The 15,975-nt window shown below is 37.2% G+C and overlaps 1 protein-coding gene across 1 annotated transcript in view; it reads left to right on the top strand.

The window, feature by feature from the left end:
• Positions 1-15,975, top strand: part of SpdS (Spermidine Synthase) — a 183,453-nt gene that overhangs the window by 130,948 nt on the left and 36,530 nt on the right. The gene's annotated exons all lie outside the window — the stretch shown is intronic.

Raw genomic sequence — 15,975 nt, 5'->3', positions numbered from 1 at the left:
GTTTACTGCCACCCACATATGTTTGTGATCACTAATACACACAGGCATGTGTGAGTGGTAGTACGTATGTATCTTAGATTTTTACAGCTGTGAGCAAGCGGTACAGCAACTTTGTTGCCGGGAAACCCAACGAAGGCGCTGTATCGTGGGTTCATCGGCTCATGTCGCAAAGAGGCTCGTCCTCTTTGAATCCAGCAGCTAGCGAAGGTACACGTTATCCCACGTTCACGTAAGTGTAAATTTAATATAAATATATAATTAATATTTTAATTTTCATAACACTTGTTAAAATCTTTCTTAACCCTTTTTGTATTTATATACATTAAATAAAAACACACTGTGACTTCCTTTTTTTATTAACACGAAACCTTTTGGTGTTCTTATTTTCTTCCTTTTTTCGCCTTAATCAATCTATAACAAATACGTGGGTACGCGCCGTTGCCACCACGCATTTGTTCATACGACTTTTATTATTTTTCCTTATTTAATTAACATTATAAAAGTTGTTATTTAAAAAGTATATTTCTAAAATTTTTTTTTCGTTCTTAAAGAAAAATTTGTTTAATTATTTGTTGCCGATCAGTTTAATTCATATAGTTTGTTTATTCATAAGAAGCTGGTCTGATCTAGTGTATGTGGGGTGCGAATAAAACAAAGTTTTTTCCACCTTGCAGCCCAACGTTTCGCTAAGATTTTCTTAGCATCTTCTGGGGCGAGAATGTGAATTTTTTTGAGGAAAAAATTACAAAAACAACATTAATTATCAATCATCACAATAGGAAAATATTTACATGCACTTACACTGAAGATGGTGGATTATTACATTAATAAATAAAAAAAATTTATAACAAAAATACTTAAAAGCAAACACTGTCGATACCATCATTAGTGGTACACTTGTCATAATCAACTAAAACTATAAACATAAAAGATGTATCGCGGCTATTTCGTCTGTATACCTTTTTTTCATAATCCGTAGGCTCTCTAAGGTATATCTGGTTTTTTCCTTTCTCTCTATATCTATTATTTTCGCATTTTTAAAGTCAGCTACATGGTTATTTGTTATTGCATGTTGTGATAATGCTGTACCTTGTCTTTGTTTTCTTATATCAGCTTCGTGTTCTGCTAGTCGAGTGCATAAAGCTCGTTTGGTAGTTCCGATATATATTTTGTTGCATTCTTCTTTGTTATTACCCTTGCATGCTATTTCATATACGACGTTACCTTGTTGTTGTTGGTCAATCGCACTTTTTGTTTTAGTAAAGCATGTTGCGAGCGTGCAATTAGATTTGTATGCCAGGCTTATATTAGGATTTTTGAGAGCCTGGGAATGTGTGTGACACTAAAATATTTCTCGAATTCATTGCATCTATCTTTGGGTTGAGATTGGTTCGGAATACTATTTATTTCTGTTTTTTTTTGTTTTAATATTGTTGTGACCCCTTCAGTGCTTCCAAAATTGTGTCTACCCAGTCTGGCCTTTCCACTTCCACGCGATGAGCTTTGTACGCTGGTTTCCTGAGTCAGTGCATGCGATACCGTTTCAGCAAATGTTAGTTTTGGATTCGCATATGCAGCTCGCTTCGTTTCCACATCTCGTACGTCATTTATGAAGCTCTGGATTTTTACCCTTTCAGTGTATTCCACGGGTGCGTCCGCATTTGCAAGATGAGCCAATCTTTCAACATCTGAAGCAAACTCCTGCAATGTCTCATATGCTTATTGGTAACGGTTTTGCAACTCAATTTGGTATATCTGTTTTCTATGCTCGCTTCCATAACGTCTCTCGACAGCGGCCATCAATGCTTCATAACTGTTCCGTTCGTACTCTGGAATCGTCTGTAAGATTTCCGCTGCAGGCCATTTCAATGCCACGAACAGTGCAGCAACTTTATCTTCCGCGTTCCAGTTGTTCACTGCTGCGATCTTCTCAAACTGTAGCTTGAAGACCTGGAAAGGAACAGAACCGTCAAAAGATAGAGTTTTTACCTTCGATTTACTCGCTGAAGTAGGCGGGCGATTAAGGTACAATTCCTGTATACGACCTCTCAAAGCATCCACCTCTGCCTCGAATTTTTCTTCAAACTGCATTATTTTTTCGTCCATGCGCGCCTCTTGTGCTTCTAGTTGTACTGTTATGTGTGTCTCTTTTTCTTTCAGTTGAGTTGCCATATACGTCTTGTTCTTCCAGCTGTGATGAAATTTGTGTTTCCTGTGCTTCAATCTATGATGTTATGCGTGTTTCCTGTAATTCTAGTTGAGGTACCAGTTGAGATGTTATATCTGTCGTTTGCGATTCCAGTTGGGATGAAATTTGCGACGACATTTCTGAAATGCGTGCCTCCTGTGCTTCCATCTTGGATGTTACTGTCGATGTTTGAGCAGATATTGCAGCCAAAATCGTGTTCACGTCTGTGCTCGTAACTGTCTGCGATGTTTCATTTTTCTCTTCAATTGTTGTTGTCTCCTCGCCATCAAGAGGAAAGACTTACTCTTCCACGTTAATTCCCCCTAATTCCATTGCCTTTCGTAGTCGTGCCTGAAGTTCGAGTTTATTGCCGCTTGTAATCAATCCACGGCTCTCCAACTCCTCCTTCAGTTGCTGGATCTTCAATTCACTCCACTTTACCATGTCCAAGTTGTATTCGAAGTCTTCGGAATTTATTCAACAATTCCTCTTCTGACACCAATTGTAACGAATTTAGTGCAATTCCTCTTATTTGTACCTTCTGCTAACGTTCCAATCACTAAGCTGTTGAATAAACAGCTCCACTTTTCAATAATGCAAAATGGCCTTTATTAAAGTACTTCACAATAACACTTCTATTGCTTGCCACATAGCGTCTTAAATCAAACTGATTGTCATGCCTCTAATGTTGCTGCCTTTTATACTGTCTGGTTTCCTCGTTGCATACTTCTAGGCTTTTCTATTCTAGAATTTACTAGTTAGTTATCAGCTACAAAATCACCAGCCACAACTACGTTTATAGCTTCTCATATGCGCGTGTATACGTGAGTCATACTTGCACAAATGATTGCCTTCTTTTGTGAGCATCTCAGGTAAGATATATGCATGTGTTTGTGCGTCTCTCCTCCATTGCTCGTATGGATATATGGGTAGACATAATGATGACTGCTTAGCATCGGCTTAGAGATGATAGTATCCCTTAGTGTTGCTAATGTTCGTCAAAATACATTGTAAGTTAAGTGATCAGGGTAATTATTTTTCTTTAGGGTTCTTTTAACTATTTCAATATTTGTGTCATGAAATTTTGGATGGCTTAAAGTTAATACTTTGTGTATAAAATTCTTAGCCGTATTTACTTTATATTTAAATGGCTGCGAGGAAAGATAATTGATTAGGCGCCCAGAAGATGTTGGTTTTGATATATTCTGACGTCTAAAAACGGTATGTTTTCATTTACTTCTAATTCCATGGTAAATTTTAGCCTGTCATGGTGTTTGTTGAGTGTGTCTAAGATTAGTTTCGCGTCCTTTCTTTTAATAATTGCGAATATATCATCCACGTACTTCACTAAAAATTGTATGTGTACATTGTGTAGTTATTGCAGCTCTAAAAGGGTATTGTTAATAATTTCATCCATAACTACATCTGCAATAGTTGGGGAGAGGGGATTTCCCATGGGCATACCAAACGTTTGGGTAAGGTTTTATTATTGCAAACAAAATAGTTATTGCCTTTTAAACAAAACTCTAACATTCTCTGAAATTTGCTTTGCGATATATTAGTCATATTTTATATTTTTTCCCAAATTTAGAAAAATTAAAAAATAACAATAATTACACAGGCCGACAAAATGAGACCGATTTTTTTGACCATAAACCAGACCATACTTTCCTAAAGGTTTTCGATGCGCTGAATTCAAATCTGGACGCAGAATTGCTCTATCACGTCAGGATTTTGAGATATACTAACCTAAATATGCAAAAAACACCGTTTTTGCCTATTTTTGAGGTTATATATAAACGACAAATTTTTTTTTTAAAGCACACATAGCATCTTAAAGAAGAAGTCTTTCTCTTACGTATGCCGTTGAGTTTGCTCAAATATCTTTTTTATTCGCCAAGATAGAGCAATTTAAAATTTATAAATTACTACTACTGCATCATACCTACGTTAATTCAGCGGTTTTTCAGCTATAGGAAAATTAGCAAATTTATAAACTTTAAATTGCTCTATCTTAGCGAAAAAAAAGATATTTGAGCAAAATCAACGCCATTCGTTAGGTTAGGATATCTCAAAATCTTGACGCGATAGAGCAATTCTGCGTTCAGATTTGAATTCAGCGCATCGAAAAACTTTAGGAAAGTATGGTCTGCTTTATGGTCAAATTTCTTGTCGGCCTGTGTTATCATTAGAGCTCGAATCGAACTTTGAATCATTTATCAATAGGCCGATAAAAACAAAAGCAATTGTTTTTCCCATTTCTTCATAATTAACTCCTAGACAAGTAATAGCAAAACATATTGGAAAAATTCTGAGAGGTTTAATATCAGAAAAATACAACATAAAGAATGCATATGCACTAAAGGAAAGACTTGCTGACACAAATATATATGATGAAGATGTGTTGGTGTCGTTTGATGTGGTGTCTCTTTTTTCGAATATACCGACTACTTTAGCGTCAAAGTTAACTATGAAGAAATGGGAATAAATCCAAAATATGACTAATATATCGCAAAGCAAATTTCAGAGAATATCAGAGTTTTGTTTAAAAGACAATAACTATTTTGTTTGCAATAACAAAATCTTTACCCAAACGTTTGGTATGCCCATGGGAAATCCCCTCTCCCCAAGTATTGCAGAAAAAGTGATGGATGAAATTATTAACAATACCCTTTTAGAGCTGCAATAACTGCACAATGTACACATAAAATTTTTAGTGAAGTACGTGGATGATATATTCGCAATAATTAAAAGAAAGGATGCGAAACTAATCTTAGACACACTCAAAAAACACCATGACAGGCTAAAATTTACATTGGAATTAGAAGAAAATGAAAACATACCATTTTTAGGCGTCAGAATATATAGAAGCAGCAACAAATTATTACTTAACTGGTACTCAAGAACAACATCTTCTGGGCGCCTAATCAATTATCTTTCCTCACAGCCATTTAAATATAAAGTAAATACGGCTAAGAATTTTATACACAAAGTATTAACTTTAAGCCATCCAAAATTTCATGACACAAATATTGAAATAGTTAAAAGAACCCTAAAGAAAAATAACTACCCTGATCACTTAACTTACAATATATTAAAACAAAAAACCAGTAAAGGTGTTTATGTTCGGGTGTAACCGAACATTATATACTCAGCGTGAGCTTCAATTGTACATTTCATTTCAGATAAATTACTTTTCTACATAACACGTGGCCCGTTTAAAAGAAAAATGTCTCCCCATTTCCTCTTACAGTAAAACTTGATAAGTGAAATATCATTGATTCAAAACTATTTTTTGTTAAGTTATAGCGTATTATTCTAGTCTACGACCCTTTTAAACTTGTTTTATATCTAAGTTTTAAACTTGTTTTATATCTAAGTTGCCGTGGTCCTTAACGGATCCCGTCCATTTTTACTAGAAATATTTTCAGCTATAAGGAAAATATATGTAAGCAAATTTCATTACGATACGTTAATTTTTCTTCGAGTTATGGCTCCCGAAACATAAAAAATTGCTTTGTCATAAAAGGGGCGGTGCCACACCCATTTTCAAAAATTTTAGTGTTTTCCAATTTAATGTTATAATTCAATTTAGAAAGTAAAATTATATTGATACAAAGCTATTTTTTGCTAAGATATAGCCTATTATTTTCGTCTACGACCCTTTTAAATATCTTTTATATAAAAGTGGGCTTGGTCTTTAACCGATCTCGTCCATTTTTTCTAGAAATATTTCCTGCCACGCCCATTTTCTAAAATTTGAAGTTTTACCTATTTATTGTTATAAATCCACTTGGGAAATGAAATACCATTGATATAAAGCTCTTTTTTACAAAGATATAGCTTATTTTATTCGTCCACGACCCTTTTAAAAATCGTTTATATAAAAGTGGGCGTGGTCCTTAACCGATTTCGTAAATTTTTCTTCAAAGCATTCCTTATAGTAAAGGCAACCTCTATGCCGAATTTTGTTACGTAAGGTTTAACGTCTTTGATTTATGATTAATAATATTTGTAAAATTGATTTTATCTCCACGCCCATTTTAAAAAATGTTTTCAAATTTTTATCAAGAGTGTCAATATCAGTCCACACGTCAAATTTCAACATTCTATGTGCATTATTTACTAAATAATCAGGTTTTTTGTGTTTTCCAAAATGTTATATGTATAAAAAGTGGGCGTGGTTATCATCCGATTTCGCTCATTTTCAATACCAATCTATTCTGGGTCCAGATAAGTTCGTGTACCAAATTTGGTGAAGATATCTCAATATTTACTCCAGTTATCGTGTTAACGGACAGACGGACGGACATGACTCAATCAAATTTTTTTTAGATACTGATGATTTTGATATATGGAAGTCTATATCTATCTCGATTCCTTTATACTTGCTTTGCACACAGGGTATAATAACAGAAATAAATAGTATCCCCAACCAATCTCAACCCAAAGATAGATGCAATGAAGCCAAGAAAAATTTTAGTGTCACACACTACCAGGCTCTCAGAAAATTTCGCACATGATATTTTTGTAATAAAAATCAACACTTTGTGTATACGGTTCCCGAGAGGGTTTTTATTAATTACAGGTTGTGATGTAGTTTAACAACTGAATATATGACAAAAGTGGTCTTTTATAGACTAATCAAAATAAAAAGTAATACGTTAACCTCGCATTTCGATCTGTGTTTTGCATTATTGCTGTAAATTCGTTCGCTGTAATGGTCGTTTTAACTCGGCGAGTTCAGCCAATGGACGGCTAATAGTGGAGAAACCCTTCACGAACTTCCGGTAGTAGGAACATAAGTCCAGGAACGATTTAACGTCCGTTTTGGATGCTGGGACAGGCCAATTCACCTCCTTGTTTGTCTTACCCGTATTTGCTCCCAGCCCTTTCTGCTATATGAACTAAATAGTATACACGTTCTTTAAAGAAATTACATTTTGTTGGACTGAGTTTCAGCCCAGCTTTCCGTAAGCGGAGAAACACTTCCTTAAGGGCGGCAATATGACCTTCCAAGGAACGCGAGTGGACTATATTGTCATCTAAATATACCAGTGTTGTTGTCCAAGGAAGACCAGCTAATACATTATCCATTAATCTCTCGAAAGTGGCGGGGGCATTGCAGAGCCCGAAATGCGTGACGTTGAACTGCTAGAGCCCTGCTGCACAAGAAAAAGCTGTCTTAGGTTTAGAATCTGGGGGCACTTCCACCTGCCAGTATTTGTAGATCCATGGTGGAGAACCACTGAGAGCCGCTCAAAGTCGCCAGTATATCATCCTTGCGGGGCAATGGGTAAGAATCTTTCTGAGTGAAATCATTAAGTTTTCTATAGACGACACAAAACCTGAATGAGCCATCCTTTTTCCTCACAAGGACAACTGAAGATGAGCATGGGCTGGATGATTTTTCGATAATGCCTCTCGCTTGCATGTCGCCTACTAGTTCCGCTACAATGCCTCGCCTTGATAGAGGCTCTCGTTGGGGTGCTTGCTGTGTTGGTGTGGCATCTCCGGTATGTATTTCATGTTTCACCAAGTGAGTGCGTCCAAAGTCACTAGAATGGCTACAAAATACATCGCTCAAGTCAGAAACTAACCTTTGAAACTCTTCACGAATGGCGGCTGGCACATCCTCATCAAGAGGGAAACGGGTTTCAGAGCACATGGGAGCGTATTGGGTACCATCGTCGTTTGCGGGTATCACTTCAACTTCGGTTGCTTTTCCTTTTTCGGTGTCTGCAGGTAGCTTCACCAAAGATGAGTTCGTGTTGATCAGCCGTACTGGCCAGGCTATCTGCTCTGAATGTACTAACGTGCGTCCCATGAAAACACCTTCAGGAAGTTTAGTTTCGACTGCAGCTGAAATTAGAACAGATTGCATTACGTCATTTCTATTAGCTGGTACCATAAGAAATGTGTCAGATCGTGCTGGAAGGCAAACGGCGGACTTCAAAATTACTTTTTCTCCGGAAGGAATGGTGGTCCCGCCAATGGAACTGATCCATTCTCCACATTGCTGGTACAGAAAGTCCAATCCTAATATGGCAGGGGTAAGTGCACCGATCACCAAAAATAAATGCTGAAAATTTAACTGACCCAACTTAAACTCCAGTTGGACCTTTCCTCTTGAAAAGAATTCACCATTTCCTGCAGCGAGGAGTTTGCAGTGGCCAGGTTGTATCGTAGCTCCTGCCGGCACACTGTTATAAGGAAGAAGGGACACGGCTGCGCCGGTGTCTACGATAAAAGGTGTATTTACGCCATTCACCACAGCATGTATGAGCAGACCATCACAGTTTACTGCCCTGATATTTGAATCTGAGGTGAGCGGTTCATCTCCTGATGTTTTTCGGTTGTGTTCCTGCAATGGCTGTTGATTTTCATTAATTACCTCATTTGGAGCGATTGCATTTAATTTCGTCGACTTTCGCTCCACATAGTCGACGAGTTATGGTTTTCCTGCTGCTCAAGATGACGCTGGTTGACACTAAAAACGTTTCGCGCTCGGTTTCGATCAGTGTGCGATGATATTTCTTGAGCTGCAATCAACGCCGCTTTAATTGTTGAAGGCTGTCCTGCAACGACTAAACGCACTAAATCTAGATCGCGTAGACCATCGATAAATTGAATTTTAAGTGCTTCAGTAACGAAAGATGTAGGTGAGTTTGGAAAAGCGGCGGTGGCCAAAAGTTCTAAAGCGGTGGCAAATTCGGCCAGACCTTCCCTTGGACACTGGACGCTTCGCTTGAATTCTTGATAACTCACCTGCAGGCACCGTAATTTTTTCGGTGAAAAGCTGACTCAGTTGCTCCCATGAGGGCGGTGGGTTTAAAGGCAGTGTCCTTATAAGGCGCAGTGCTTCGCGGCGCAGATTTGTGATGACCGCCATCACTTTCTCGGCAGTCGTCCACACATAAAAGTTGGCGGTATGTTCCACTAAACACTTATAGTCAGACCAAGATGTTGTGCCATCATACGGTGTTACGTCGTATTGACAAAACTAGCGGCGTGAAATGTGTGCGTCGCTTTGAATAACACCATTAGTGGTGGTGTTTGACTGCCTTAATAGATGTTGTTGCTGTGTTTCTTCGTTAACTATGCCGGAACCATGAGCGACTTGTGCGGAATTCATCCTGGAATCTAGAACACTAGCCGTAGTAAATGGTGGTGTTGACGCTGCCGCGATAAGACTCCTCGGATACGCTCCGCTTGCGGTAACTGCCGATATAGTTTGCGATTGCCCTGGATAACTGACGCTTGGTAGGTGGCAGACCATTGTTGTCGATGTACCAAAAATTCGTCACCGATGTTTGTGGGTAAATGTGTTGTTCAAATTTAGCAGCCAGGCGGTCAATGGAAAATTGTAATAATGCCAACCGTTCTTCGAAACTTTCTAACAGCGATTTTACCTCCGATCTTAACTGCTGAATCTCACTTTGCTGACCAGCAGGCTGTGCCTGCAAGAATGAGGTAAGGTGGTCATCCATCGCTTGTGAAAAAGCAGCAAACTGCTATTGGATATCCTTCTGGACTTGACGTTGCAGCTGATGCAACTCCTTAGATTTATACGTCATGGTACGCTTATAGACTAGAACGCTAGACTGTTCGATTTGGTGCACTAATATGCACCCCACACTTGACACCAGTGTTGTAATAAAAATCAACACTTGGTGTATACCGTTCCCGAGAGGGTTTTTATTAGTTACAGGTTGTGATGTAGTTTAACAACTAACTGAGTATATAACAAAAGTGGTCCTTTATAGACAAATCAAAATAAAAAGTAATCCGTTATCCTCGCATTCCGATCTGTGTTTTGCATTATTGCTGTTGTACTATAGGTAATTTTTCTGCTTGGCTTTACCGCTGTTCTGCTTGCGCCGCTATTGTTTTTCAACCTCTCTCTGACTGCGTGTGCAAAGTCACTGTTATATGCATAATCAGGGTCGTCGCAAAGTGTGTAATTGAATAGGGATAGTAGTAGGGTGGTATACTTTCATAAAAATATTATCAAAAATCCTAATATAAGCCTGGCATACAAATCTAATTGCACGCTAGCAACGTGTTTTACTCAAACAAAAAGTGCGATTGAGCAACAACAACAAAGTAACGTCTTATATGAAATAGCGAGGGTAATAACAAAGAAGAATGCAACAAAATATATATCGGAACTACCAAACGAGATTTATGCACTCGACTAGCAGAACACGAAGCTGATATAAGAAAACAAAGACAAGGTACAGCGTTATCACAACATGCAATAACAAATAACCATGTAGCTGACTTTAAAAATGCGAAAATAATAGATATAGAGAGAAAGAAAAAACCAGATACACGTTAGAGAGCCTACGGATTATGCAAAAAGGGATAAAACAATCAACAAAAAAGAAGATACAGACGAAATAGCCGCGACATACCTTTTATATTTATAGTTTTAGTTGATTATGACAAGTGTACCATTAATGATGGTATCGACAGTGTTTGCTTTTAAGTAATTTTTGTTATACATTTTTTTAAATTTATTAATGTAATAATCCACCATCTTCAGTGTAAGTGCATGTAAATATTTTCCTATTGTGATGATTGATAATTAATGTTGTTTTTGTAATTTTTTCCTCAAATAAAATTCACAGTCTCGCCCCAGAAGATGCTAAGAAAATCTTAGCCAAACGTTGGGCTGCAAGGTGGAAAAAACATTGTTTTATTCGCACCCCCCTTAAAACTAGATCAGACCAGCTTTTTATGAATAAACAAATATTTTTTTAATTTAATATTTTTGACATTTCTAATTTATATACTCAAAATTTTTCTTGAAAGAGATTTTTTTTAATTTTATTTTTTCAAATTATTAATAGTTAAGTGCAGTTTATTTTTCTTTGTTTATTTATTGTACAAAATATTAAAAATTTATTTCTATACTATTTTCTTTTCTATTTCATTTTCTTTTTTTTATGCCACTTTAGGCTTCAAACTTTTCTATTTTTAAGCTGGATATGTGCCATTTTTCAAAGAAAATGTTTAGTTGAAACATTTTGTTAACTTTTTAATTTTTTAATGTGGTAAAAAAAATTTCCTGAACAATAATCAAGAATTTCTGCTTCTGGTTGAGCAGCTGAGCTGTAAAATTTGTTCTAAATTTTATAAATAAAATACTTATATCTAGCTTTCTGCCAGTCTTTCCTTGTTGCTGCCGGTTCTGTTCTTGCAGCCAGTCAGTCTGCTGCCAGTCATATTGAATTCCACTTCTTTTTATGCTTTTGCTGCCAGTCTGATATGTCGGTCATATATTATTCCACTTATTATGCTTTGGATCGGTATTGCCTTGTTTATCCTTTAATAATCGCCTGCTATGATTTAGATTCGAAATTGCTATAAAGCGCAGTATGTGAAGCCAAAGGCCCCGAAAAGCAATTGTTCCTTTTCCTGTCGCCGGTGTGTGTGTCCATTAATTACTGTGTTGTGCTTCTTTTATATCTTGTTTGGTTCTGGGTTCCATCAGTATATTAATTAACTTTAAAAATTTTATTTTTAACAACTAGGTAATTGACAATTTTAAACTGGCAGGATCTTTATCCAGTAAGATCGTTTTTAGCAACTTTGCTTATTTAGCAAATTTTCTGCTATCTTACCGATCAAACAGGCAGGATCCCCATGTAATATGAACATCCACTTAAAGTGAAAAACGGTGTAGGTTCTTTAGATCGACCAAAGTTAATCTTCTTTATTTTGGAAATGCTTCTGCTTTTATACAAAATGTTCTTATTCTACCTTTACCTATTTACGCCAATATTTAGGAACTAGAATGTACATATTTCCTGTATGTACATATTGGAATGACCTTATTTAGGTACTTGAGTACATGTGTGTGTATATGGCCAAGGTTTTTAAGTCAGCGTGACCAATTGACCGATATAAACAAATATGTGCAGTCAGTGCATAAGTGCATACTTAGCAATTTGATATTAATATATCGTGACGTGTGAGGTCTGCATGTGTGTAAATATGTATCGAACAATTGCATATAGTAAAAGCGGAACCAATTCTAAGGGCACATTACACTATTACTGTTCCTGTCCGCTATCCTTTACCACATATTCAGGATTTTAATATTAATCTAAGAAATAAAAAGATATTTTCAAAGTTAGATCTTGCTAGAGTGTATCACCGAATTCCAATGGCAGAAGAAGGTACTTATAAAACAGCGATTACTACTCCTTTTGGCATGTTTGAGTTCATTCGAATGCATTCCGCTTGAGGGACTCAGCACAAACTTTTCAAAGATTCATCAATGAAGTTGTAGGTGAGTTAGATTTTGTTAACGCGTACATTGATGATCTTTTAGTTGCAAGTGAGAGTGAAGAGCAACATTTTAAAGATCTCCGTTTACTTTTTGAACGTTTGTCTGAATATGGTTTGAATAATGTATTTTTGGTGTTACTAGAATTTTCTAGGGCATAGTATTTCTAAATTAGGTATACGCCCATCTGAAAATAGAATAAAAGCTTTTCGAGATTTTGGAAAACCAAAATCCATTAAACAAGCACAAAAATTTATTGGTATGGTTGACTATTACAGTAGATATATTTCACAATTAGCAGAATTTACTGGAGTTATATGTGATTTAATTAATAAATCAAGTAAAAACCGAGACAAAACTGATAAATCTATTAAAGCGTTTGAATGCATTAAAAACAAATTTGCATCTAAATTCTTATTAAATCATTTTAGATAAGATGCAAAATTGACTTAAACTGTAGATGTATCCAATACGGCAGTCGGTGATGTGCTCCAACAAAATTTTAACAATAAGTCTGAGCCTTTCGCATTCTATTCGAAGAAACTTTCTCCAGCTGAAATGAAATATAGTGTTCTTGATAGAGAACTATTAGCAATTTATCTTAATATTACACATTTTCGATACCTGTTGGAAGGACGAGAATTCAGTGTGTTTACTGATCATAAGCCCTTAATTTTCGCTCTCAACTCAAAAACTGAACGTAGTGCACGACAAACCAGACATCTTGAATTTATTGCACAATTTGCAAGTGATATTCAGCATAATACTGGACAAGCAAATGTGGTAGCCGATACTTTATCTAGGGCATTTGAAATACAGGCAATTCAAAATTCAGAACTTAATTTTAAAATTTTAGAAAAGGAACCGCAACAAGGTGATGAGCTAAGCAATCTTTTATCTCAACAATCACTTCAAATTTTAAAATTAATTAAAATTCTTCTTTTAAATTTGAATATATGGTGTGAATCATCCGGAAATTTTCCCAGACCGTTCGTTCAAAATAATTTACGCAAAATAGTATTTGAGAAGTTACATGGAATAGTGCATCCGGGTACTAAAGCTATTCGCCGTCTAATTATAAAAAAAGTTTTGGCCAAACATGAATAAAGAAATTAATAGATGATCTAAAGAATGTATTAGTGTCAAAAATCTAAAGTTTATCGACATACGAAGTCAACAGTTAGTAAAATTTCAATACCGAACAAAATATTCGAACATTTTCATTTAGATATTGTAAGGCCTTTACCTATTTGAAAGGGACATCGCTATATTTTAACCATTATCGATAGGTTCACACGTTGGCCAGAAGCATACGGATTAAGGGAAATTTCAGCAGAATCAATTGCAAATAAAGTTTTACATGAATATATACCTCGGTTTGGTGTACCTCTAGAAATAACTACTGATCACGGTGCTCAATTTACTTCAAAATTGTTTACAGAATTAACAAAGTTATTAGGCAGCCATAAAATTACAACGTCAGCTTATCATCCTCAAGCGAATGGCATTGCGATTTCATAGACAATTGAAATCTTCTTTAATGGCTACAAATGGAACCAGAGATTGGTATGGTAAGCTACCTCTAATACTGTTAGGCTTGCGATCAACATTTTAAGAAGATATTTCTATTAGGCTTGCTGCAAATAATAGACAATTGAAATCTCCTTTAATGGCTACAAATGGAACCAGAGATTGGTATGGTGAGCTATCACTAATATTGTTAGGCTTGCGATCAACATTTTAAAAAGATATTTCTATTAGGCTTGTTGCAAATAACTGCGCATAACTTTTGTTTCACATGTACAACAAATATCTCGAAGAAAGAACTTTCCCCACCATATAGAAGACAGCCCGAATGGGTGTCATTACAATAGGGAAATACTCATGCTTGAGGCACTAGAAGGCACTTTCAATGTACCGCAATATTTGTTAGAAATTGTAAGGGACTACTGAAGAGACAGTTATCTAATATATGAAACCACTCACGGTCAAACAAGGTAAAAATAACAGGTTGAGCAGCCTAACGACAGTCTTATTCGATTGGACATGCCAGAAAGCACCTTCCTCGTTGCTGTTGCAGACGATGTGGCAGCTGTGATAATAGCCTCAAGTTGCGAGCTGTCTCAGGTAAAATTGAACCAGGTCATGCGTAATGTAAATAGGTGATGGCTGATCACGTTCTCCAGCTAGAAACAGCAAAAACGGAGATCGTTATCCTCGTAAAGAGACGGATTCCCACTACCAGGACTAGCCAACAGAAAAACTCACCTGTACAAAATACCTGGGACTGAGGTTATACAGTAAACTCACCTTCTCTGATCACATACGAGGAGCCTGCGGAAGGACTTCGCGCACAATAGCGAATTTAAGTAGATTAATGGCAAACACAGGCGGTCGAAAGTCATCTACAAGGAAGCTGCTTACAGCAGCCTCGGCAGCCTAAGCTATACGGTGCAGAAATCTGGGCGAACGCAATGATATACTGGAAGAACCAAATCGCACTAACCCCAATTCAACGCATAGGGGCGCTGTGGATAGTTTCGGCTTACCGCACGGTCTCGGCTGAAGCTGTCCTGATTGTTGCGGGAACCATACCGTTAGGTCTTCTCCCTGTGGAAAGAAAAGCAATATACGACAACGGATCGCCAGCTTGAGCTTCTGTTGCCATGCAGGTGTGAGAAGAATCGATTCGACGCTAACAAGAACAGTGCAGCAACAGCACCATAGGAAATTGGACTAGGGAACTAATCCCTAAACTGAATCCATGGTTGAAGCGAGCACACGGAGAGGTAGACCTTCACCTGACTCAGTTTTTAACCGAGTACTGTTACTTCCGCAAATATCTGCACAGATTGAGCAACGTTGATAACCTGAGCTGCCTGTACTGTGGGAAAATGTACGATCTACGCTACGCCTTCTTCTAATGCGGGCACTTCTCCGATCAGCAAATTACGGTAGAAGAGATACTTGGCGATCTATCTCCGGGCAGGTCATCAATAACATGACCTGCCGAAGCCACAGATGAGATACGGTCAGGACATATGTGAGGCATATACTTAACAGTAAATGAGAAGACGGATACCTACCATATTACAGTGAGAGTAGCCATGGAACTCACGTAGCGCGCACCCGTACCCGAATTAATGCTAAACGCAGTTCCACGTACGGGGATTTACGCGGGCCGTGAGAGGTTATGTTTTAGGGGGTAGCCCTTCATAGAAGAAGGGAGTCCTACACTCGCAGTGAAGCTTAAATATGCCGACCAGTGCATAAAGTAAAAAAAGAGTAAAGTTAAGATGAAGGAAAGAAAATGAAAAAAGAAAAAGGAAGGGAAGGAAAGGTGAAGACAGCAAAGGGAAATAAAGGAAAGGAATGGATGGAAAAGTGAAAGGAAAGCCATGTGAACCATATCAGGAATAACAGCACCGCACCTTGTGATGAGCCTTTACCTGTCTGCTTATTAATTTTCGCACCTTCTATCAACGCGCTG

Source organism: Eurosta solidaginis, chromosome 1 (genome assembly GCF_040869045.1).
Source record: "Eurosta solidaginis isolate ZX-2024a chromosome 1, ASM4086904v1, whole genome shotgun sequence".
Taxonomy (NCBI): domain Eukaryota; kingdom Metazoa; phylum Arthropoda; class Insecta; order Diptera; family Tephritidae; genus Eurosta; species Eurosta solidaginis.
The sequence above is the reverse complement of the archived record's forward strand: the minus strand, read 5'-3'. Positions and strand labels throughout refer to the sequence as shown.